This window comes from Callithrix jacchus, chromosome 8 (assembly GCF_049354715.1).
Source record: "Callithrix jacchus isolate 240 chromosome 8, calJac240_pri, whole genome shotgun sequence".
In the NCBI taxonomy this organism is placed as follows: Eukaryota; Metazoa; Chordata; class Mammalia; order Primates; family Cebidae; genus Callithrix; species Callithrix jacchus.
In genome coordinates this window covers 103,708,417-103,734,564 of record NC_133509.1, presented here as the reverse complement: position 1 = coordinate 103,734,564, position 26,148 = coordinate 103,708,417, and the positions used below count along the sequence as shown (strand labels likewise).

Here is a 26,148-nt window from a genome sequence, read left to right as displayed (position 1 = left end):
TTGGCTAGGGGAAATGTGGGAAAGAGCATTTATATAATAAATCCAGCAGCCACTGTTTTAATGCTTTACAAATACAAATGCATTTAATCCTCCTAACAACTCTATGACAAGGTACTATTAGAAACCTCATTTTACATTGGAGGGGTGAAATGACCCATCCAAAATCACCATGCTAGGCACAGTCTTAGCCATGATCCAAACACATCAGCCTACGGACAGTATATAAAGCAGGGAGGGGAAAGGATCACCTCTGTGTGAGTGCAGGCAGGGAAAAGAAGAGACCCTAGGTGCAGCCTTGGTGAGCTCCTGTGCTAAGGGGACCGAGTCCAGTAGATTGAAAACAGGAATTAGAGAGGTAGAGAATCAACAGAAGATACTGTTTCTAGGAGGGAGCAAGCAGCTGGCCAAAGGCAGCAGACGGGTGCAGGAGGATGAGGACCGACTGAGGACTGACTGCTGGTATCACTGTGACGCTTGACAAGAGCCATTTTAGTGGGGATCATGGGGTGCAAAGCCCAGTTATCAATGGTTCTGAGATAGGACGAGAGGAGGTAGTGACTGTGATAATACTTTTTTTTGAGGAATTTAACTCTAAAAGAAAGATACTAAATAGGGTGATAGCCAAAGGGTGATCTAGTTCAAGGGATTTCTCTTTTAAGATGGAGGTAGTAAAGCATGTTTGTGCACTGGGAGGAATGCCTTAGCAGAGGAGAGGCTAATCAGGCAGAGAGAGCACCCAGCACAGAGTGAGGGCCTTGGGCTATACCAGGTGCTGGATCCAAGGTTGAGAGAAAGCGGCCTTAGACAGGTGCACAACTGCAGGGGCATGGCAGGTGGGCTGACGGCAGATGGGCCTGGTTGTACAGAGCCGCCTGGGCACGGGCCCGGTTGTACGCAGCCGCCTGGGCACGGGCCCGGTTGTACAGAGCCGCCTGGGCACGGGCCCGGTTGTATAGAGCCGCCTGGGCACGGGCCCGGTTGTACGCAGCCGCCTGGGCACGGGCCCGGTTGTACGCAGCCGCCTGGGCACGGGCCCGGTTGTACGGAGCCGCCTGGGCACGGGCCCGGTTGTACGGAGCCGCCTGGGCACGGGCCCGGTTGTACGGAGCCGCCTGGGCATGGGCCCGGTTGTACGGAGTCGCCTGGGCACGGGCCTGCTTGTATGCAGCCGCCTGGGATGGGCCTGGTTGTACGCAGCTGCCTGGGCAGGCTTTCAGTGGCAGGTCCCTGAACAGCATCTCCTCCAGAGCCTGCTGGTTTGATTTTCCCCTCGTTCTCTCTGAGATCTTAGCAAAGCCACAAAAAGAGGGAGGCAACCTTCTTCTCTGAATGCTGCAAGGGCTGGAGGGCATCCCTAGGCATTCTGTTCCCCAGGTGTCACCCGCCTTTGCCGATGGTGCCGGCTAGAGGAGGGGCGCTGGTGGTGGGGTTGAGCCTCGGCTGCGTTCCTGGCGAACCTGTGAGCTGAGTGTGAGGAAGAGTTAGCTATATCCACTGACAGTCGTTTTCTCAAAGGCTTGCCTGGAACTTGTTCTTCAGGAGCCCTGGGGATTTGAGGACATGGGCCAAGGGATCCTGCTGTCATGTGACAGACATAGTATCCACCCACTCGATACACAAAATGCCTATGAACCCAATTCTAGCAAGTTTATGCAAACTTACCTCACAGAATTTCTTTTTCTTTTTTAGAGACAGGTTCTTGTCCTGTGGCCCAGGCTGGAGTGCAGTGGCATGATCATATCTCACTGCAGCCTTGAACTACTGGCTCAAGCAAACCTCTTGCCTCAGCCTCCTGCATAGGGGACCATCACTACACCCATCTAATTTTAATATTTTTTTTGTAGAGATGGGGTCTTGCAGTGTTGCCCAGACTCCTCAGAATTTCTGATGCACAAAATTGGCCAATTAGGGCCTTGGGGGTGATTTACACTTTTTCAAGGTTTGAACCTAAGAAATACACAGCCCAAAGTAGGCATCGGTTCCACCCTGGCTCTCCCAAATGCACCTTTTCAGCCTGGCTGTCTCTGAGAGATAAACTCAGAAACAAAAAGAGGGGAGGAACAAAACTGGGAGAGCTCTGAATGCAAAATCAGGGGATTTCCCATTGGGGAAAAATTCCTCTGGTTGAAAAAAAGGATTTGGTTAAATGAGGCAGACGCACCAGAGGTATAAGACAGCTAGCATCCCACAGGCCTGGTTTACTTCATCAGCCACTTTCTCATGAAAAGAAAGTGTAAAAAATAGTACGTCGGTATGCATCTGCTACTCATCCCACCAAAGAGAACTTCTGTCTGTCAATTTCTCTTTTCCCCCAATGTATTGTAGGCTGTATTGTAAATTGTTTTCCTACAAAGTAATAAAATGTAAATGCAGGTTTTAGGTATGCTAATGTTTCCGGTTGGCCAAGCCTGAATTCCCAACCAGTTATGGGTTGAGGGGCTTTGAGAAAGCTGTGAGAACTGGAGGGGGGCGGTGAGGAGAAGGGAAGACAAAAGATCCCCATTGTTGTGGTTGGGGAAGACTAGGATTTAGGAGACCATGGGGTCTGACTGTGAGCCGGAGGCCTTCAGGGGACACCAGAGGCAGGTAGGCTTAACAAGGGCTGAAAGCAGCGAGCATCAGGAACGTTTCTCCACCATAGAGTAGAAGACAGGAAAGGGCTTTGCTGGCAGGGGCTTGGCTCCTCACCTCTGGGAGGCTGAGCAGACCCCTACTGCAGACCCCTGCAGAAAGAGGGCTGCACAGAGCCAGGGCAAAAGGCCACGGTGCTTCATGGAACACTGTGGAGCAGCTACCCCAACAGAATGCTGGGAGGCCTTCCAGGAGCTCATTTTCTTCCAAACCGTTCTTCCAATTTATCAGAGGTAGGATTCACATCAGGTGGGGATTCACAAACAGAAATCTGTTAAAACCAAATTGATTTTGTGAAACAGGGAGTACCTGAAGCTCCAGGGGATTCGTCTCGAAAGGCTTCACAAAACAAAGTGATTTGGGGTTTCATATGTATGGATAAAAAAATCCAGCTTTTGTTGCACTTAGAAGGAAGGCTGGGTCTGGCAGGGAATCCGGGCAGCAAACTCTCTCTGATTGCATCACATTGGCTCCAGGGCTGTAAGATCCAAAGGGAGAGAGTTTGGGTTGAACAGAGCCTGGATGACTTCTGGAGTCAGGGCTTCCTAGGAAGGAGTCATTGAGTCCATTCTATGTTCTAGGTGACAGAAAAATCTAGTCGGGTAAATAGGGATAATACTAACACAAACTCACAGTCCCCTATCTGCAAGCCTGAAACCCGCAGATCTCAGGAACGAAAAGAGTTTTTTGCTGTTGTTGTTTGTTTCTTATTTTTGTCAATTTGGTGCCAAATCTCATTTGGCAGTGCAATATGACCTGAACTGGAGAGGCTATCTGCCGTCTGAAATCCCTCCAAGTAAAAGTGGACATGGTCACTGCTCTGTCATGAATGTGTCTGTGAGGCCCTGCCTTGGCACCCACTGGGGGACATATACTAAAGATGGCTGATGCACCATATTACCTCCTAAAATTAGAAAAATATATATGCTGGCTTCTGGCCCCAGGGATTTTAGATGAAGGATTGTTAACTTATATTCATCACATCATAGACTATGTGAAGCAGGCTTTTGCCAAGCTCTTTACTGTCATTACCTCATTTAGTCCTTAAACTAACCCACGAGGCAGATCCTATTATTATCATTCTCATTCCTCTCTCGTGAGGAAACCGAGACCCAAGAAGGAAAATAACTTGTCGAAGGCTACAAACTTATAAGTGATGGATACTTAAGGTCTGTTTGGGCAATAGCATCTCAGTGACATCCTTGGTTGGAATAGTTTTAGAATAAAGGTAAAGATCGAAGTCAGACCATGGAGGCCCAAGGAGGAAGGAGCCAGACAGGGAATGGAACCTGAGGGACAGGTTCCCCATCTGAGTGTTGACAGGGAGGGGAGGGCAGGTGAGGGTCAGAGGTGGTATCCCAGATCAGGTGGGCCTGGCTGGGCAGCTAGGGTTGGGGCTACAGAGGGGTTGGGCTTCTTAGGGGAGCTGGGGCTCCCTGTGGTAGAGGCTGCAATTTGTACATCACAGAGCCCCAGAGAGCCTGAGTCCCCAGTGCTGGCCTTTAACTTGTCACCTTCTCCCGGACATAAATGGCCACCCTCAAGCCTTCAGCCATTCCCCTTTTTGTTGAAAGGGGAAGCAGTCCCAGAAGGCCCCCTTCACCCACTCTCTGTGGTCTAAAGAAGAGGAACCTGGATCTGATTTGGATTTTTTGAAGAAATCTTGCTTTGATGTGGTCTAATCCAACTTCTTCATTTGCTGGCCTGAGTGGGACTTCGGGTGCTGTGCCTCTGTGGGGACCGACCAAGGGGATTCTCTCAGCCAGAGATCCCCCCAGGGGCGGAGTTTCCCAGCCAGTTTCTTTACTCCTCAGGTACCTCCAATGATCTAGAGCCTACTGGAACCTTCTCAAGACAAAATTTAAATATTTAAATAAATAGTCTACGAAAATAAATCTGTGGGAAAAAAATAAGCCTATGCCAATCAGTTGTTTTTTGTTTTGTTTTGTTTGGGAGAGGGGAGGATAAAAGAGATTTATAACCTTTTAAAAAGATATCAGTACGCCAGGCACGGTGGCTCAAGCCTGTAATCCCAGCACTTTGGGAGGCCGAGGCGGGTGGATCACGAGGTCAAGAGATCGAGACCATCCTGGTCAACATGGTGAAACCCCGTCTCTACTAAAAACACAAAAAATTAGCTGTGCATGGTGGCGCGTGCCTGTAATCCCAGCTACTCAGGAGGCTGAGGCAGGAGAATTGCCTGAACCCAGGAGGCGGAGGTTACGGTGAGCCGAGATCGCGCCATTGCACTCCAGCCTGGGTAACAAGAGCGAAACTCCGTCTCAATAAACAAACAAACAAACAAAAAGATATCGGTATTCTAAAAGCATAGACAATCAGGCAGTGTGTGGGAAAAGCCCTGGATTTTAGTTTTGACTCCCTTATCCCCTCACTGGGTGACTTTGGGCATGAGTAGATTTTGTAAATTATTAAGTATGACAGCAAGACGGTCAATGCTGCATGATCATCACCCTACAGCAGAAAATCCTACCGTGTTGCTTGCTTTGTTCTGCCTTCCTGATAGAGCAGGGATTTGATGCACATCATCAGGGCTGCTCATATCCATACCTCCCCTCTCTAGGCCTCAATTTCCACAGTAGTCAGGCTAAGCCAGGCCATGCTGCAGTGACAAGCCCCCAGTTTTCAGTGGCTTCACACAATGAAGCTTTGGGTTTCCTGCTCTGATGAGGATGGGCAGATCCTCTTCCATCTTGTAGCTATGCTGTCTGGGGTACATGGACAGTCTGGTCACAGTGGCAAGGGATGAGAGGGATGGAGGAGGCATACCCTGTCTTCACTGTTTTGGGCCTGGAAGTGATATGTGTCATTGGCTAGAATTAATTACCTAATTAATTAGGAAGGCTGGGAAATTCAGGGAAGCAGATGGACGTTCAGTGGGCACAAATGGACTCTGCAACGATTTCCACGTCTCTCAAATGTGATTGGGCTCAAATGCGGCTGGACTAGATGACCTTGGAACAGGCATCCCCCAGCTCTGGCCTTCTAGGATTGTCTGAGCCAGAGACCCAGAAGTTGATGACTCACGGCAGTGATAGTGCCCTGGGTTACTGCACAGCACTTCCACAGGAAAAGCTGCACTCCTCACCCAAATATCAATTTTACCTTTTTCACTCTTTCCCAGACCATCTCTGAGCCTTTTGCCCTGTACTGCCCCTATATCAACTCCCAAATCCTGGATATTTCCAAGGGAAAATGGCCTCCAGAGACCCTAGATCAGTGTAAGTCTTTGCCTTCTGAAAGAGGTGGGGCTTGCCTTGAAGGGGACACTAATGAAGAGCTGAAAGCTGGTAGGGTGGGACCACCTGGAACCACTTGGCCCTGGAATCCCACCTCCCTTCTAGCAGCAGCTCTAGGGGAACTCAGGAATAATTCTAATGACTGCCTCCATTTGCTTTCTTCTGTTTCCCTCTTGATTTGTGTATTTCCTACCCCTTTCCCAGTTTGGTGAGATCCACGTTAATCACCGGAAACATTTCTGCTGAGATGATTAGAGATGCACACTTGAGGCCAGGCGAAGTGGTTCATGCCTGTAATCCCAGCACTTTGGGAGGATCTGCCCAAGGAGGGTGGATCACCTGAGGTCTGGAGTTTGAGACCAGCCTGACCAACATGGAGAAACCCCGTCTCTACAAAAATATAAAATTAGCCAGGCATGGTGGTGCATGTCTGTAATCCCAGCTACTCAGGAGGCTGAGAAGGATCGAAAGAACCGGGGAGGCAGAGGTTGTGGTGAGCCAAGATTGCCTGATTGTACTGATTGCAGTACAGCCTGGGCAACAAGAGCAAAACTCCATCTCAAAAAAAAAAGGCATTTGTAAGGCAATGTCTAAGTTGTGGGATCAGGAATATGCATCAGTGTGGGCATTTGGCAAGCTCTCCTGTGATCTCAGGAGGAGGGACTGAAGGTGCTCAGCCAACCTGTGTGATGGCATCTTGTCACACACTGCTGGTCTGACATCCTGCATGCTCCAGTTGTGATAATAGGGCTTCTGCCTTTTTCAGGAGACCTAGTATCCACTTTGAGCATTCATTCTGTTAGACAGTCCTTATGGTAGCCTGGCCTACACCTCAGCCTCTCTGCAGGAATGTCAGAGGCCGCTCACCACTGCTTATTCTCGATTACTTATCACCATTGAGTAGCCTGCCAGGTGGGGCCCATGCCCTGACTCAAGGGGACTCCTAAGTGGTTCTGTCTCTGTGTGTAGGTGTCCAGTGCTGCTGTGGCTGTTGTAGAATTGTCAGACATTCCTTCCATCCAGAGGTGGGGACTATGCTCCTCCTCTTGAATCAGGACAGTCCCGTGACTGCTTTGATCAATAGAGTATGGAGAAAGTAATGTTTTGTGACTTCTGAGGCTTGGCCATAAAAGACCCCACAGCTTCTATCTGGTTCTTCTGGAATTCTCACTCTTGGGACCCAGCTGCCCTGCTATGAGAAACCCAAGCCTTATGGAGAGGCCACATGTCATTCTGCACGTTGACAGTTCCCATACAGCTCAGTCTTTGAGTCCTTCGTAGGATCAGATATGGAATGAAGAAGCCTCTAGATAATTCCAGTCCCTAACTCTTCAGTTCCTTCTCCCATCCCTGTTGTCTACTTTTCCCAGCAGAAGCTCTAAACATGGACTAGAGAAGAGCCATTTCAGCTGTGCTCTGTCCAGAATCCAGACTCAGGAATCCGTGAGCAGAAGAAAATGGTTGGCACTTTTCATCACCATGTTGGAAGTAATTTGTTCCATAGTAATCAATAACTAGAAAACCACCTAATCCTTCTGCCATTAGCATTGGGTAGATCAATGTCAGCCTCTAGGAGAGAAGTCTTTAGTAGTGGGCTGCAGGCTCATTCCTATCCAACCTCTTTAACAACAATTTACAGGGAGCAAGAACCGCACCAAGAAAGACAACAGGATTATTGGGAAAAAGTGTGGGCATCATAAATTGAGATAAATAGGCAGGACACTAGGGGATGGAGAGGAATCCTGAAAGAGCTCAACCAATTCAGAGGAACCTAATCCTTGCACTTAGCTTTTGAAATTCACATGGAAAAGTGCTACGTGAAGTAGGGGTTAGCTGGGGGAAGGAAGGGGTTGACCCTTAGGCAAGAGGGCACATGTGGGTGAGATGGAGCTTGGAGGCGCTGAAGGTAGGGCACAGAGGGAGAAGCAGGGTAACTCCAGATGGGCTGGTCAGTGGACAGGATCCTATCAAGCAGGGTCTCAAGGGCCAGGCTAGGGAAGCTGGTAAAAGGTGCTGGGACCCTGAGTCAATTTACCCTGCATCCTAGCCCTCCAGAGCGCAGGAGCTGAATGGATCTGGCTGTTTAGCACCTTGCTTGACGAATTCTTTTGAAAGATCCTGAAATGAGACAGAACTAATTTAGGCCAAGACAGCTTTGAAACATGAAAATCAGGGACACCAGGACCAGAGTGGTGGAGTTTCCTGAAAATTCATTCTGTTTGGCTTCCACTGGGGCCTCCCCAACCATACAGTCCACTGACAATGCCAGGCATGCAGCATGCCAGGTGAGCCCACAAAAAGGCCTTGCACTGGGGGTCCTCCTGCTTCCTTATGAACAGTGGCCCTGGCAGTGCTCCTGGCTGATATTGTCGTGGGTGTGCATAACCAGATGTTCCAGCAAAGGCTGAGGTGGGAAGATCCCAGATGGATGTGAATTCCTGGGGCTACCATGTCTGAGCCTGTTGGGATATGAGCACTGTGGATGCCTCTTTTTATGCAGGGTCTGGCCTGGGGTGCAGGGTCTGTGAAGCAAGAGGACCCTACCAGCACCTGGCCTCTGGGTGGCTGAGTGGGAGGAGGGGCACCCTGGGTGCTGGAAGTGCCTGGTGCAGGCCCCCCACCTGGCCTTCTCACTCCCTCTCAGAGTTTGTCAGGAAGTAGCATCATAGTAGACTCAATCCTTCTTTGGGCCTCAATCCCAGGGCTGTAGAAATCGCTAGAAATTGGGTGGGTAAGCAGGCAGTGGCTTATAGGGAAAGAGAGGCCCCTTGCAGCTGCCCCCTGTGTTTGTGGGGCTGTGTCCTGTCTCTGTCCCTAATAGGTTGTATGATCTGCATACACGCCTTCACTCTTGGAGTCTCAGTTTCCTTGTCTACAGAATGAGAATAGTACCTATTTCAAGAGATGACTGTGGGGACTGGGTGGTGATTCTATGAAAAGGGTGTCTGGCACAAGTGGACAGGCGGTTGCTGAGTGGCCACAGTCGTCTCTGTTCTACCTGTCCTGTGGAGTCCAGCACCTGGCATTCATGACACGCAGACGCCCTCCCCTCTGTGAGGGGTGCTGTGCACAGAGCCTTAAAGAGCCTCCCAGGGTGGCAGTCACAGGTGAGGGAGGGCATCAGGCACCGGTAGACCTGGAAGGCCCAGCCTCTGTGTGGTCATCTCCCTCCTCAACTTCCGGAGACAGAAAAGGTCCTCCTGCTCTTTGCTTGGTGTCTCCCCGATCACCTTCCCTTCCTAATGCTGGAAAAACAAACCCACAAGCACAGGTGGCAGCTGCAGAGGGACCTGCTTAGCTAGCCCATCGTGAGCTGTTTCTTCAGCCCTGGATGGAGGCCTGGAGGGGAATCGAGTCTGTCCACGGGGTTGCTTCCTGACCCTAAACCCACATTCACAATCAGCACACAGGCTGCCTTTCAAAAGATGATTTGCAGGGGGGTCACAGAACAGCAGGTGGAGACCCCTGGGAAGAGGAAGCAGCTGGGGTGAGGTCCAGAGGAGTATGGGTCAGGGAATAACCTCAGAGGAGAATGAGCTACGGAGCAGTGGCCTGGAAGAGGCACCCCGTACCCCTCACTTCCCTACTCCCCAACTCTGGTTCTGCCGGCTCTCAGGGCTCACCCTGCTGAGCACATCCTTGCCACTTGCCTTCCAGGCTAGTCAGGACTGGAGGAGGGCAGGAACCCTGAGGCACTCAGTCCTGCGAGGTTGGGGCTTGGGGCATGGGAGGGGACAGAGCCAGGCTGTGACAGAGGATGGAGGGCTTGAGTGACTGAGGGAGCAGGTGAGGTGGGTCAGCCCTAAGGATTGTCCCCCTGAGGAGAGGGGTTCTGAGCAGCAGCCTCTCTGTCTAGGGCCCAGTAGTGAGGGAGCTTGGATTCCGGCAGCCAAGGGCTTGGGCTCGGGCTCGTCTGGCTTGGTTGCTGATTCCCAGGGTCTCTCTGGGAATGAAGGAATGTCTCTTGCTCTGGAACACCAAGGCCTGTCAATTTTCTCTCTCAGCAGCATTTACTTCTCTGTAAAACAGACTGTTGTAAGTTCCTCGGGAAGCTTGTTGGATTCAGTGCCTGAGTTCAAAATCTCCTGGGGTGGACAGAAGGGAAGGGTTTGGTAGAAGAATTAGTTGTAGAGATGGATGAGAGAGCAAAGTGGAAGCTGGCTGGGAAGAGTCTGGCTGGTATACCAGTCGGGAACATTAACACCTCAGGGTTCTCTGTCTCTCTCTCTCTGTCTCTGTGTGTGTGTGTGTGTCTGTTTGGGGTGGGAGAGATCTCTAGCTCTTAGGGTCATTGCCTGTCATGGCCTAACCCTATTCCCCACTCTATTTCTGCTAACACAATTACCGTTTCCTTTTTATGATTTTTTTTTTTAAACTTTAGCCCAATTCCAGGCCTCCTTGCTTAAAACAAAACAAAACACGGCTTGCTTTGGCAGCACAGATACTAAAATTGGAACAATACTGAGAAGATTAGCATGGCCCCTGAGCAAGGGTGACATGAAAATTTGTGAAGGATTCCATATTTTTAAAATACAAAAAGTAATAAAACGAAGGTTTCAAAACTTAGCATTTCTGTGGCATCTTCCCTGAATCAATGTAAACAGTCACGGTGATGGGTGCTGTCTGATGGCGAAGCTCTCCTGGATGTGGTGACTGCTCTGCAGGTGTCTCCGGGACATCTTTTTCTTTTTCTTTTTTTTTTTTTAGATGGCAGAGGCACCCCTGCACCACTCTGTTGCCCAGGCTGGAGTGCAGTGGCATGATCTCAGCTCACTGCAACCTCTGCCTCCTGGGTTCAAGTGATTCTCCTCCCTCAGCCTCCAGAGTAGCTGGGACTACAGGAGCATGCCACAATGCCCAGCAAATTTTTGTATTTTTAGTAGAGACAGGATTTCACCTTGTTGGCCAGGCTGGTCTCGAACTCCTGATTTCAAGTGTTCTGCCTGCCTTGGCCTCCCAAAGTGTTGGGATTACAGGCATGAGCCACCATGCCTGGCCATCTCTGGGACATCCTTGAGCATCCCACATCTATCTGCTGCTGTTTGGGCCTGTCATTCTGTGCTCAGTAGATGTGGCAATGTGTCATCCAATAATTGATCCTTACCAGCTTATTGGTTTTTTTCTGAGATGGAGTTTTGCTACATCATCCAGGCTGGAGTGAAGTGGTATGATCACAGCCCCTAGCAGCCTCAACCTCCCACACTCAAGGGATCCTCCTGTCTTAGTCACCCGAGTAGCTGGGACTACAAGCACATACCACCACATCTGGGGACAAAAAAAAACATTTTTGTAGATGTAGGGTCTTGCTATGCTGCCCAGGCCAGCCTTGAACTACTGGGCTCAAGCAGTTCTCTTGTCTCAGGCTCCCAAGGTGTTGGGATTATAGGCATGAGCCACTGAGCCCGGCCCCTTACCAACTTTAAGTTCTTCAGTTACCTCTTGGTCTTTTCCTCTGCAGGCCAAATAATCTTAATTCCCAGAATTAACTTTTTAACCCAATCATCACGACTTTTGAAATCGCTGCACCCCTCAACCCTAATTTGTTAGCCTCCATTTTATAACAAGCGGCTAAGCCCTGAGTACACAGAGACTGAGGAAAAGCTTGCAGCATGGTCTATCTCTGCCTCTCTGCTTAGATTCCTTTGAATAATCATTAAATCTCTCACGTGTCACTTCTATTTGCAGTTTACGGAGCACCACCATGTCCCTTATCTCAGGCCATCAGCCCTTCTCAGTGATGTTATTATTTCCACTGATTCAGGTTAAGCTTGGCCTACTGCGGGCTTTACTAGATCATCTTTATTACACCTGTGGGTAGATTTTGTAAGCAGGCCCTAGCACGGGTTCACTTGTGGGTTTCCTTTTTAAAAGGTCAGTGTGAAACCGGAAATGTGACTAAGAAAATCTTCTTCCTCCATGAAGCCTCACTTCATTAACTGGAAGAAAAGCTCCCATCCCCTCACCCGTGAGACTTACTCATGGTCCAAACCGGCACATTTCAAAAGAGCACGTATTTCCCAAAACACTGGCACGTGTGTTCTAAGGCTCATGTGTACGGTGAGTAGTTCTTTGTCAGGTTTGCTCTGTCAAGGGGCCCTGTTGTCATAGCGATCACTGTTCTTCAGAGGAAGTGCAGGGGGCCTGAGAGACCTGGAAACCTGGAGGCTGAACAATGAAGAGCGTGGAACCCATGGTTGGAACAGCTGGCCATGCTCATGTGCATAGGGGCAGAGCCAGAACGGGAATGAAGGTCTCCTGAGTCCCCCGCCACATTAACCCAAGTAAACTCCATGTCTTCCTCCTCAGCTTCCGGAGGCCCCTGCATCTTTCTCCTTCTGGGACACAAGCCAGGTTCAGTTGTAGGATGGACATGTGGTTTCCAAGACAGGATGCCGGGCAAATTAATCTGGGATCCTGATTGGGGTTCTTTAGAAGGCAGTAGTGGCTTACCCTTTAGATCATCTGGTTTGCGACCTTGTCTCAGTTTTCTCATCTGTAACATAGAAAACTAATAGTACTTATCATGAGGTAAAAATAAATGAATACACATCAAACACTTGGAGCAGTCTTCATGTGTGATCACTCCATAAGCATCAGTGATTATTATTCTGGTGGGTTGGTTAGCTTTCCTCCATTCTATTCAGTTCAATGAGAGGTTGGCATCAACCACGGGCTTTGCCGGGGCTGTGAAAATGGCCACATTGAGCCTCCACCTTAACCCTGGCCAGTCTCCCAACAGCCAGTCATTTGTCTTAAGAGGCGCTGAAAGAAATAATCGAAAGGTGCGATGCAAAGTCAGCACTGATGGGGCTGTGGGGCGTCTTTTCATACAGGACGTGCAGTGGGGAGCCCACCTCTGAGTTGGCCTGTTTCCGGGTTGCATGGGGTGTCCACTGGTCATAGACTCTGAGTGAGTGGCGTGGTGGGCCCAGGGTCAGTTTTGGCTTGGCAACGGATTCTGTCACTGAGGGCATGGGTTGAGGCGCAGGAGCCTGGGGCTCCAGCTGCTTGGAGTAAATGCGGAGCGGGAGTGTGGGGTGATGTGAGTGGGAGCTGTGGCTGGGTTCAAGGGTGCTGAGTCCTGGCCTGACTCAAACTTCTGCTCTCAGTGCCTTTGTCTACATGCTGGGAAATCCCTGGGTGCCGGGTTAAACCCCAACCCGAAAAGGCACGTAGACACTTCTCCTGAGCTTTGAGTTGCTTCATTCTGCCCAGCAGCTTCCTGAAAATGTAGTCTTGCCACACCAGAGAAAGGATAGACCCATAGCTGTGGGGGACCCTGTGTCAGCAGGATTTACTATGGCGCGAGCTGGGGCTGCAGCAGCACACATGTGAGCAACACATGCGAGCAACTTTGCGGGGCTGATGGTTTTCAAAAAATTTTTAAAAATTAAAAAACATTTAAAATGTTTGTGGGTACATATAGGCATGTATATTTATGGGGCACAGGAGATATTTTGATACATGCATACAATGTGTAGTAATTGTATAAGGGGTATCCATCAATTTAAGCTTTTTTCCTTTGTGTTACAAACAATCCAATTATACTCTCTTAGTAATTTTTAAATGTACAATTTAATTATTACTGACTATAGTCACCTTGTTGTGCTATCAAATACCAGATCTTATTCATTCTTTTGTTTTTGAGACGGAGTTTTGCTCTTGCCGCCCAGGCTGGAGTGCAGTGGCCTGATCTTGGCTCACTGCAACCTCTGCCTCCCAGGTTCAAGCAATTCTCCTGTCTCAGCCTCCCGAATAGCTGAGATTACATTACAGGTGCATGCCATCACCCCTGGCTAATTTTTTAATATTTTTAGTAGAGACGGGGTTTCACCATGTTGGCCAGGCTGGTCTCAAATTCCTGACCAGGTCATCTGCCTGCCTCGACCTCCCAAAGTGCTGGGATTACAGCCATGAGCTACCACACCCAGCCAAGATCTTATTCATTCTTTCTAACTCTTTTTTTTTTTGTAGTCATTAACAAGGTTGAAGTTTTAATAAAGCTTATTTTTATTGCACATGCCATGCATTATGCACCAATCTGTGTTCTTCCAAGGCTACAAGGAACCTTTTGCCTTTGTATCAGTTCGTAGTTGTCCTCTTCTCCAGCTGCCTCTGCACCTGGGTTGGGTCCTCTTTTATCGAGTGAAGCAGATGTGCCCAGGTACAGAGAAATACTGTGCTATTGTCCGCCAGGCAGGAACATTTTCTTTTCTCAATGATTCTTGGTAAATAGACGAGCAGTCCTTACTTGAACGCACTGGCTGTCACATGCCACAGCCCTAACTTGAATGTACCGGCTTGCTGCAAGCGGATGCTTTCCTAGAAATTTGCTCTGTTCCTAGACGGGATTAAAATAATCTTTAGATTCTTAATGGGTCCCTACCTGGAATCCATTTGATCTTAAAATAAAAAAGCAGCATAACATATTTTTCATTGATTTCTAGCTGATTTGCAATGAAATGAAATGTTTGAGTATAAAGAACATGTTTCAGGGAGTGAACGTAGAGGTGGGGTTGCCAGGTGTTTCCCGTTGATTAGCCTAGTGTTCAAAAGCATACTTACTTGATTTTCTGGTTTCTTACTTTTTTTTGAGTTCCCTCACTTTTCTTCCAGAGTTCATTATGCAGATCTGAAGAACAACAAAACAGCAGGAGAAAAGCAGGGGTTTGGGGGTTTGAAATGGGAAAAAATAGACATGTCCAGCTCCCAACATTTTATTTCCTGAATATCTTCCCAGCCCGAGAAAATGGCTCTGAGCTGCCTTTGCAGTCTTGAAGCAGCACTTGCATTCCCACCAGCCCCCTGGGCCTCTGGTTTGCAGCCTGGGGAGTGTCTCTGCACTCCCAGCCTCCTGGGCATGGGTTGGGGTAAAGATGTTGTGCAGTGAGGGGTGGGAGCCTCACACCCTAATAGAGCCAAACCGGCCACACTGCCTGTCTTTCCCAATTAGTTCCCCAAAGGGAACAAAGCCTTATTTCTTCCCTCCCTTAGTTCCCAGGCACTGGCTGGGGAAAAACAATCCTTGGCAGCTCAGGGGTTAAAAATAAAACACAGCGAGGGGGAAAACAAGACAGGCAGCTGCAGCGGCTCCTCAGAGCCCACTCCAGGCTCAACAGAGGCCCCAGCAACTCCTTGGAGACTTGAACCCTGGGCGATGGAATTTTCCCTTGCATGAAGGCTATTGTCCTCTGGAAAGGGCCAGGGCCAGAGGAGGGCCTGGGGAGCACTGATCTCCCGAGCCCACAGCCAGGGAGCTCCTGAGAGCCCAAGGGCTCAGTCCCACCCAGCTGGGTTTGGGTGAAAAGGCAACAGGGGTGCAGCCCACCCTTCCCCCTTTGGGAAAAAGGGAGGGCTTGGGCTTCCAAAGGCCTGGGTACCAGTTGTTGCCCCACTCCTCAGCCCAGCCAGCCAGTCACTGGGATGGAATAAAAGGCTTGGTTCCCTTGGCAACTGAGGGATCTACAGTTTTTCACAGAGTACAAGATGGGCTTGGGGAGGAAGGGAGGTGAAAGTGAGGGATGGGGGTGGTTTGGGGGAGGAGGGAAGGAGCGGGGAGGAGGGAAGGAGCGGGGAGGGGCAGCCTGTTTACCAGTGCTGTTTGAGTTTGAGTCTCAAGGGAAGCTTTTTGTAGGTTTTGGCCTGGGAAATGCAGGATACCCTGAGTGTGGGCGATGCTCTTAACTGCTTCTCAGTTTTGAGTCACCATTGGAGGCCTCTAGTCCATGGTGGAAATGTGTTTGTTGTAGGCCTCATGCTAACCTCACGGACAGCTCAGGAGCATTAAGCAGAGCCTACCTTTATAGGTGACTAGGCCTGGCCCTGTTGTATAACTGGAGACCCCTGGAAGTGTTGATAGATGCTTGAGCCCATAGAGAGCTATTTGTGAAGTAGAGATTAGAATAGCAGGCGCCTGTCTCCTGGGTCTGATCTCGATGGACTAGATAAGGCTATTTTTAATATAAAGTGGGAAGAGTTGCTGAAATACAGACAAAGTGCAGAACCTGGGGTGATTTTGTCTCAAGCACAACAAGACTTTGTGAGAGGAGCTTAAAAATCTATCCACGTGCTGAACAGTTACATTTAGCTTCAGTGAAAACGAGTGATAAGGGACTGGAGACTTTGTCCCAAAACTTTGGTATGAGAGGGCCCCACATGTCCTCACTAGCACGGAGGTGTATGGGAGACTTGCTATAACCCTTTCTGAGGCTTTAGATGGTCAGGGCTGCCCGCCTGGCATTGATAGAAGCACCTTTTATGCTGCCATGAAAAGTGTGGCATGCACCAAATGAAAAGAAAGGAAGCAGAGTGAATATATTGATACGGTGGCTTAAGAAGAGAGAATAGTGTAATCTGACACATTGTTCAAGAGTCTTTTTTTTTTTGAGACAAGAGTTTTGCTCTTGTTACCCAGGCTGGAGTGCAATGGCACAATCTCGGCTCAGTGCAACCACCTCCTGGATTCAGGCAATTCTCCTGCCTCAGCCTCCCGAGCAGCTGGGATTACAGGCACGTGCCACCATGCCCAGCTAATTTTTCGTATTTTTAGTAGAGACGGGGTTTCACCATGTTGACCAGGATGGTCTTGATCTTTTGACCTCGTGATCCACCCGCCTCGGCCTCCCAAAGTGCTGGGATTACAGGCTTGAGCCACCGCACCTGGCCCTCAAGAGTCTTAAAATGATTAAAAAAAAAAAAAAATGAAAAACAGAACCCCAAATCCCTATCTGGTATAGCAGGAAGTTCTTGGAGATGGTGAAAATGGGGTTCATGGCTACTTTGGTGGAAGGGCTTGCTTGGTTCTTCTGCTTTTGCCGGAGGACCTGGGAGTGGGAAGGGGATGTTGGGGGAGAGGCCAGTGTTTTCCTGAGCGGGTGGCGAGGGCCATCACCGCGAAGTACTTCCTCATGCACACTGGGGTCAGTTCCTTCAAAGCCTGGCTCCGATGGGTGAGTCTCATCTGAAAGACACAATTTGAGGAAACCTAGAGGGCGGCTCCTAAAATGAGGAAACACCTGGATGGCTGGTCTCTGATAAAGAAACAATCCTGAGATATCACTGCAGCTGCTTTGCATGCATGACCTATGGCCAATCAAACGACCATCTGCTTTAATCATCATAACCAAATAGTAATAATAAAAAGATCAAGGAATCACTTATCACCTGATTAATTTACTTACTGACTGGTGGGTTGGCAGAGAAACAAGTCTGGGCAATGCAGAATAAGAAGCCATTTAGAAAATACACAGAGAATGGCAACCCAGGGAAGAGAAACTATGTGCGCTCACCTCTGCACTCTCAAGTGCATATCATTTCATGTAAGTTTCAAGACAATTCAGTGAGGCTGGTGTGCTTATTATTCTCATTCTGTAGATGAAAAAACTGAGATTTGGGTAGGTTAACTAACTTGAGTAAGAACACAGGGTTGGAGGTGGTGATCACTGGGTTTTGAATGCTATCAGACTATCCTCTATCTATACAGCAGCCTAGAGTGAGAAAAGCATTTTTGGTTCTAAAATCTTGCTTGATTCTCAAAACCACTTATGGCAGGAGGTTATTCCCATTTAGAGCCATAGAAGCTGAAGTTCATGGAGTTTAAGTGACATGTTCCAATCACAAGACTCTATGGGCAAAGCCATGACTGCTATGGGACTTTCCCCACAATGGCCTGTTTCTTCATCTCAGATTCCATTCTCAGATGTTTGGGAACATTTTTCTGGTTGGTTGGTTTGTTTGTTGAGATAGGGTCTTACTCTGTTGCCCAGGCTGGAGCCCACTGTTGCAATCGCAGCTCACTGCAGCTTCTCAACCTCCCAGGCTTCAGCAATCTCCAGCCTCAGCCTCCACAGGCTAGCTAGGACCACAGGTATGCCTTTTAAGATTTTTCATAGAGACAGGGTCTTGCTACATTACCCAGGCTGGTCTTAATCTCACCTAGGAAGATTTTTATTTATTTGTTTGTTTTTTGAGTCGGAGTCTCACTCTATCACTCAGGCTGGAGTGTAGTGATATGATCTAGGCTCACTGCAACCTCCACCTCCCAGGTTCAAGCACTTCTGCCTCAGTCTCCCGAGTAGCTGGGATTATAGGTACCCGCCACCTCCCCCAGGTAATTTTTGTAGTTTTTAGTAGAGACGGGGTTTCACCATGTTGGCCAGGCTAGTCTTGAACTCTTGACCTTGTGATCTGCCCGCCTCAGCCTTCCAAAGTGCTGGGATTACAGACATGAGCCACCGCACCTGGCTCTAGGAAGATTTTGATGTCTGCCATTCGCTCATGCATATATTTATTTGGCCATTCAACTACTATTTGCCAAGAACCTGTCATGAGCAAGGCATCAAGTGGAATAGAAAACACGCTAGCTTTTTAAGAAATCCCTATGAATAAAGGGAGTCTTATAATCTCACTGTTTTGTGTCTGCCTTCACAGCTATCAGTGGAAAATTTCCAAAATCAGTGTGCTAATCGATGTGTTTTATTTCATAAGCTGATACACTTACAACTGAGGAATTAAAATGTTAAGAACTATTGAATCACAAACATTCTCTAAACACCTTAAACCTTAAAATGGAGGTAGTAATTCAGGAAGGTTTGGATGGACTCACGGTGACACTTCCAATTCCTGGAGACAGAGGAAAAACAGTTTTGGTCAAGGCTCCTCTTCAGCTGTCCACATTTGCTCAGCCGCTCAGCCTATCTAGCATTCCTGTCTTTCCCCCACCATCTCTGCAGACTCTGTTGTGAAGGGGCCCCTCCCATGGTCAAGCTTCCTCCCCATATCTGATTTCATGGCCCAGCTACTTCCTGGACAGAGCCAAACACTTATCAGATGCCTAGACTTGTATGGGTCAACGTCAGTGCGTACGCTGGTCATATTTCCTACACAACCAACTGTACAGGATCACACATGAACGATTTCTCGCACAGAACTTCCGTGGGGAAAACCTCACCCCCAAAGAGACAGAAGTTGCCAGAATATGTACAAGGAGGCAAAAAGCACTTAAAAACAAGGGAGCAAGGTAATTTGCCCTGGAAGAGCATGCAGTGTTGGGAAAGCTCATGAACAAAATTTCCATCCCTCTCCATTAATTCATCAGTAAGTCATGCAGGTCAAGGTGTTGGGGAAGGGGAAGAGGGTGGAGAGAGGAGAAAAGGGAAGCTAAGAAGTTTTGTTTTGTTTTTGAGATGGGGCCTCACTATATTGCTCGGGCTGGCCTCAAACTCCTGAGCTCAAGTGATTCTCTCACTTCAGCCACCCAAATAGCTGAGACTACAAGTGTGAGCTACCACATCCAGATAGCTATGGAGTTTTCATTATAAGGAAAATGAAGATGACAAAGGAATGCTGCAGACTGACTTTTGAAGGGAATAGATCAACTCAGGCTGAAGCGCAGTGGCACAACCACACTTTAAATGAGTATGTTTTTAAATTTGTGAATTATAACTCAATAAAGATATTTTTAAAAATAGATACCCCAAACCTCACAGATTAAAAAAATACAGGATATGGTACACAAAGAATAGATGGGACACACTTAAACTAAAAAGAAATTACTTATTATTTATCTAAAATTAAAATTTAACTGGATCTCCTATATTTTATCTGGTACTCCTACCTCCCCAGCCCTCCACACCAAAAGCTCTTTGGATTTGTTTTTATTTTCTGTCCATATGAAATTCCTCTTGGGGAAAACAGCTTCAAGGTTTATTATCCTCTTCGTGAAGCAGTGTCATGCTTTGTCCTCACTTCTCCTAAGTGTCCCCTTCCCATGTATTTCAGAAACTGGTGCATTTCTGCTGGGCTTGTTTTCTCCTTAATTCTAGGAGGTCCATGCTCAGCGTTGGGCTTCCCAAACGGAAATACGCTGGACACATGTGGGAAGTAGCAAAGTTCCTTTTTAAATTTTCCTTTCTTGTTAAATCATAATTGTGCCAATAACTCTTTGTTAAGCCCTATCCTATGTAGCTGTTAAACATGCCATGCTTACAGGCACATAGTACATTCTTTGTCCTTGTACTTTAACCAAGATATCTGTGCTGGATGTGCTCACAGGCATGTCCCAGCTCTCCATTGCTTTTACCTGTTTAGAAAAGTTTTAAGTTGTTAGCCAATCGTGTTTTAGTTTAGATTGTGAGGTCTGGCTCCAGCCAACGGAGATCAGACACAGCAGTAAAGACGACCCCAAATGCGTAAGGGATAAATTTGTGTGTTTTCCTTTGTTCATTGTACTCTTGTGTTACAGTGTCTAGTGAGGGTACCCTTCCTGCAGTCTATGAAGTCAAAATTTCGTTGCTGAAAGACCCTTTGTCTCAATGCTAATTTTTCTTTGCAGCACTGAGCATCTATTCCCAACAACACATCAGACAATTTTTCCTTGGCTAACACATCCCTCCCTCCCTTCTTTATGGTTGCCTTTTTTCAGGTCTCTTGTTAGGAACTCCTGAGTGAGTAACATCCAGCAGACCACCAATCCAGATGTGACAGCCCAAGGGGATTCAGTACCGGCTCGGGAAAACTCACTGAGGGTTTTCTAGGTCCTGTCCTGATAACGCTCACATTAGTCAAGAACCAAGTGTTTAGTAAGCACATTCATAATGGATAAAAGCCACACTGTAGCATAAATCCATTTGCTATATAGAGTCTAAATTTTGCCTTTTTCTGTTTCATGTGATGTGATGTATGTACGTGTGTGTGTGTGTGTGCGTGTGTGTTGTATTTTTTGTCTGTTTGCTTTTGTTAGCCTGGTAACAATCCAGTAAAACAACTGAGAGGATGGTGGAGGGAAGGCAGGTGGTACGATTTGGTTCTGTGTCCCCACCCATATCTCATCTTGAATTGTACTCCAGTAATTCCCATATGTTGTGGGAGGGACCCAGTGGGAGATAATTTGAATCATGGGGGTGGTTTCCTCCATACTGTTCTCACGGTACTGAATAAGTCTCATGAGATCTGTGTGTTATGTTTTTTGGTTTTATCAGGGATTTCTGCTTTTGCATCTTCCTCATTTTTCTCCTGCCACTGCCATGTAAGAACTGTCTTTCACCTCCTGCCATGAATTATGAGGCCTCCCCAGCCATGTGGAACTATAAATCCAATTAAACCTCTTTTTCTTCCCAATTTCAGGTGTATCTTTATCAGGTGCTTGAAAACCGACTAATACAGCAGGTGAGAAGGATCAAAGTGTGGTCTTGGAGAATTGCTTGAACCCAGAAGGTAGACGTTGTGGTGAGCCGAGATCATGCCATTGCACTCCAGTCTGGGTAACAACAGCGAAACTCTGTCTCAAAAAAAAAAAAAAAAAAAAAGTGTGGTCTTCCAGATGCTTTCAGCACACGAGAATACACAAGGAAGATGGTGGGTGCATTGGTTGTGTTAGGAGGGCGGAATTATGACTTTTATTCTCTCTTTTCTGTTTTCCAAGCTTTGTATAATATAGTTCTCTAACTTAAAGAATTTGAGAGAGTGCTTAAATTTTCATTTAAAAAAATACAAGACCTCACAATTAAAACTGACTATAAAAATAAAATATTGCACTGTAAAATAATCAAAGCATGTAGATGCATGATAAATTTTATATGCTGTTTTCTGAGTAACTTTCCCATGGTTCCATGGTTTCATGCTGCATGGTAGCATTGCTGGAGCAGAAGTCAGGTATGCCAGGCTTAAAACCCAGGCCCTTCTCATTATATCACAGCAGATACGTACCAGCTGGAGCTCGTGAAAGCGTTATCTGTTCAACAGAGTCACATGGATTTCAGCGCTTTATTACTAAATTGTGCTTGGTTGTCTAGCATTGCCTATCTACACAATAATTATTTTCATAATATTGATTCTTATGTGCAAAATCCCTGCAGTCTGTGAATGAATCAGCAATGAACAGTCAATTACATATTAATAGCTACTGTTTCCTGGATGCCATGGGCCAGGTACCATAATTACCTAAGTTAATCCTTGCAACAACTCTGAGGAAGAGTTCAGCCCTATTTTATAGATGAGGAAATAGAGATTCAGAGATATTAAGATCACCTAGTTAGTAAGTTTACAGGCTGAGATTCAGAAAATCCTAATTAGGTACAACTTGTTTTATCATATGCTAATCTTTGAAAAATTCAACCATCCCGTTGAGAGTAGTAACCGTCCTTCTCTAAGCAGGGGGTAAACAGTTCTCACCTTTTTGTGTGTGTTTGTTTTGAGACAGGGTCATGGTCTGTACCCAGGCTGGAGTGCAGTGGCGCCCTCATGGCCCACTGCAATCTCCACCTCCTGGGTTCAAGTGTTCCTCTCACCTCAGCCTCCTGAGTAGCTGGGACCATAGGTACACACCACCTGTGTCTGGCTATTATTATTTTATTTATTTATTTTTTTAGAGACAGGGTTTCACCATGTTGTCCAGCTTGGTCTTGAACTCCTGGCCTCAAGCGATCCACCCGCATTGACCTCCCAAAGTGCTGTGATTGCAGGTGTGAGCCACCGTGCCTGGCCTCTCACTTTCTTTCTAAGAACCTTAAAAGAAGAAAATGAGGCCAGACATGATGGCTCATGCCTGTAATCACAGCACTTTGAGAGGCTGAGGCAGGCAGATCACCTGTGAGACCAGCCTGACCAACATGAAGAAACCCTGTCTCTACTAAAAATACAACATTAGCTGGGCATGGTGGTGTGTGCCTGTAATCCCAGCTACTTGGGAGGCTGAGACAGGAGAATGCTTGAACCCAGAAGGCAGAGAGTGCGGTGAGCCATGATTGCGCCATTGCATTCCAGCCTGGGCCACAAGAGTGAAATTCTGTCTCAAAAAAAAAAAAAAAGTGAAGGAAATGAGAGGGAATAGGTAAACTGAATCATCCTTAGAGTTGACCTAACCCTTTAGATGCCTGCAATTAAACTGGGAAGCAACTTTCTGAAAGAGTCACAACTTCCAAATCTTCCTCATGTACTCGTGAAACCACCCATCTCTCAGTGTCCCTGAGGGTTTGTATTGTGAAGGCTACAGAGGAAATCTGCTTCTCCATTTCTTCCCCTTGGAAGGATCATTTTCCATATTAAACAGAGCATTATACATTCCTTAGAATGCCGCTCCCACAGACCTGTTTTGACAACCAGGAGGGAGGATGGGAGGAGGCTTGTAGAATGGGCTGCACAGTAACCCAAGAAGATCAAGGAAAGCCCTTTCCAAAGCAAAGATTGATCATTTCTAGTTCCCTCTCAATCTGGGTTTCTCAGAGAGAGCGTTAATCAAAGGGGAAGCACCTGGGTCTCTAATGCCCTTCTTGCTTGTCAGAGGTGTGTTCCCAGGCTTTCATCATGCTGATTGTTACTTCTAAGTTTGTGCTTCTGGTCAAAGGTTTGTGTATGTGTTTCATTGAATAGATTGAGCATTTATCAACCATTATTGGTATTTCATAACTATTCCCCTGGGTGTTGTAATTCGAACTCTTTTGCATTCTCAAGTATTGATATGTGATTTTTTTTTTTTTTTTGAGACAGTCTTGCTCGGTTGCCCAGGCTGGAGTTCAGTGGCATGATCTCAGCTCACTGCAACCTCCACCTCCCAGGTTCAAGCAATTCTCCTGCCTCAGCCTCCCAAGCAGCTGGGATTACAGGTGCGTGCTACCATGCCCAGCTAATTTTTTGTATTTTTTAGTAGAGACAGGGTTTCACCATATTGGTCAGGCTGGTCTCGAACTCCTGACCTCATGATCCACCCACCTCGGCCTCCCAAGGTGCTGGGATTATAGGCGTGAGCCACTGCGCCCGGGTGATACATGATTTTTAAAAACAGGAGACTTTGGTCTTAAAATCATGCAATTCCCTCCTTCGTGGGTTTGCATAGGAATGTATGAAGAAATTGGAGAGAAGCGTTTCTTCTGGGACTTTTACTCACAATGCCTTCTTTCCAGAAAGCCCCATTTAGCATTATTTTAGCAATTGGTTTTAGCGTAAGTTACAGATTCCCCTTCAAAGAATGAAAAACTGTTTATATCTCTGGGGTAGGCATCACTCCCTGTTTTGTAAGCAAGGAAAGATTATTGCCTAAAATCTTAGTGATTTTGCCTCCCTACCAGAGGTAGTGCTTTCATTATTGTGTAGCAAGAATATTTATACAGAACTATTTGGCAAAGATTTTATTCAAAGGTCTGGGTACTGATTAACGCTGCCTGGCCTAATGAACAATGGGTGTAACCAGGGCTTGATAAACCAAATAAGACCTTTGTCTTGTTTTGCTGGCAGCTCAGAAGCACCTCTACCATAAAATCATTGCGCCTTCAGGGAGAGACCAGGATTCTTGTAGTGAAGACCTGATTTATTTCTTTTCGTCTCTGATGGATAGCTGAATACAAGAGGGGCATTGATAGAAAAGGCCTCAAGGATGTGCGTGTGCTTGGGAGGGTTGTATGTGTGTCTGTACACACGTGTGCACCTACTCACAAGTTGACTACTTCCCACTGGGTCTGGGCTGAGGAGGGTGGGATGGTGAAGCAGCTAGTTCACCAGCCTAGCAGGTAAGGCTTGAACATGAATTGTACAGGAATGAGTGTCCATGCACTCATCCTCACCGCCCTGGTTGGACCACTTTGCCCAGGTGGATTAGACCAGGACTAAGGAAGCTCTAGCAGTTTTCTGAACATAATACTGTACTATACTTATGGGTGCCTAGAAAATACTTAGAGTATGCAACTAGATTAGCAAGAACCCACCTCTCTCCTGGGAAAACTGCTTGGGCTCATTCCAAACAGGTGTCAACAGTGTCACTTTTATTTCCTAAAAATACCCACTCTTGTTAAAAACTTTTTACAAATCCTCTTATCTGCTAGTGTACGGCTTGCATCCCTCATGCACTGAACTTGCAAAGGTGTCACGGAAGCATCATCTGTGCCTTTGGGAAATCCCTGAGAGGGGTATGCTGCCCCAGGTTCTGATGTAGAAAAAGAAGCATTAGGAAGACCACACACCAGGGACTTGAACCTGTCCATGGCCAAGTTTTAGAATGAATTATTATATATTTGGAGGAACAGGGATGCTTAGTCTCGGGACAAAAGACTCAGAGGGGATCAGGCCTACAAAGTCTTAAAATACTAAAAGGGCTCTCTCACAGAGGAGGGGAAATAGACTTGTTCAAACTGTGCCTGAAGGGTGAAGTTTCCAGGACTATTTTGGTTCAACATAAGAGCAACTGTCTAACAACCACCCAATAATGGGTGGAAAACTTCCTTAGAGGTGCTGAGAAAGGGCCTGGCCTTAGGACCGTTCAAGCAGAGGACAGCAGGGATGTTGTAATAAGAATTCCAGCAGTGGGCTCGAGGTTCAACTGATGACCTCCAAGGTTCCTTCCAGCTCTAAGATTGGATGATTCTATATCTGTAATTTTCCATTTCCCTATTAAGAAGAAATTTTCCACATTGAAAATTGTTTTAGCATTTGATGAAAGCTGTGGGATGATATTTGCTTTGCTGACTTTAACAGGGGGCTTACTCCTTTGCCCCAATAGGTTAACAAGACATAAACACATCAGTGATATTTATTGGGCAGGGGAGAGAGGAGTTTATTGTTGGGTGGGAAAGTCCCGCTTACACGGAGACTGTCATGGAGGGGTTGGAAACTCCAAATCTTGCCTCACACTGTCTCCGAAATTCCTCTACCCAGAGAACCTGGGCATGTTACCCCATTACTGCCTAGTGGGTGCAGCAGAGGTGTCTGGAGCCTGGCTGACCTTTCATCAATCGCTTGGTAGTTCTCATGGCATCCTCCCAGTCCCCTACTGTTCCATGGCCACTGCACAGAGCCCTGCGTAATGTGATTACTCTAAGGAACCTTCTGAAACTCCTACCTCTCACGTCATCTCTCCCAACTTGAGGACAGGGTATACTTTCTTTGAAAATAACTGACCCTCTGGCCGGGCGCGGTGGCTCACGCCTGTAATCCCAGAACTTTGTGAGGCCAAGGCAGGTGGATCACGAGGTCAAGAGATGGAGACCATCCTGGTCAACATGGTGAAACCCTGTCTCTACTAAAAATACAAAAAAAATTAGCTGGCCATGGTGGCGTGCGCCTGTAGTCCCAGCTACTCAGGAGGCTGAGGCAGGAGAATTGCCTGAACCAGGAGGCGGAGCTTTCGGTGAGCCGAGATCGCGGCATTGCACTCCAGCCTGGGTAACAAGAGGGAAACACTGTCTCAAAAAAAAAAAAAAAAAAAAAAAGAACTGACCCTCTTTCAAATGCTCCTTCCATTAAGCTATCATAAAGAATATACACTTTCTATTAA

The 26,148-nt window shown here is 47.3% G+C and overlaps 1 non-coding gene across 1 annotated transcript; it reads left to right on the top strand.

Annotated features, from left to right (window-relative positions):
• The first annotated feature begins 10,312 nt into the window (after nt 1–10,312).
• LOC118145256 (U6 spliceosomal RNA) lies at nt 10,313–10,415 on the top strand. The gene has a single exon (XR_004730384.1). It is a non-coding gene; the product is annotated as a U6 spliceosomal RNA (small nuclear RNA).
• The last annotated feature ends 15,733 nt before the right edge of the window (nt 10,416–26,148 follow it).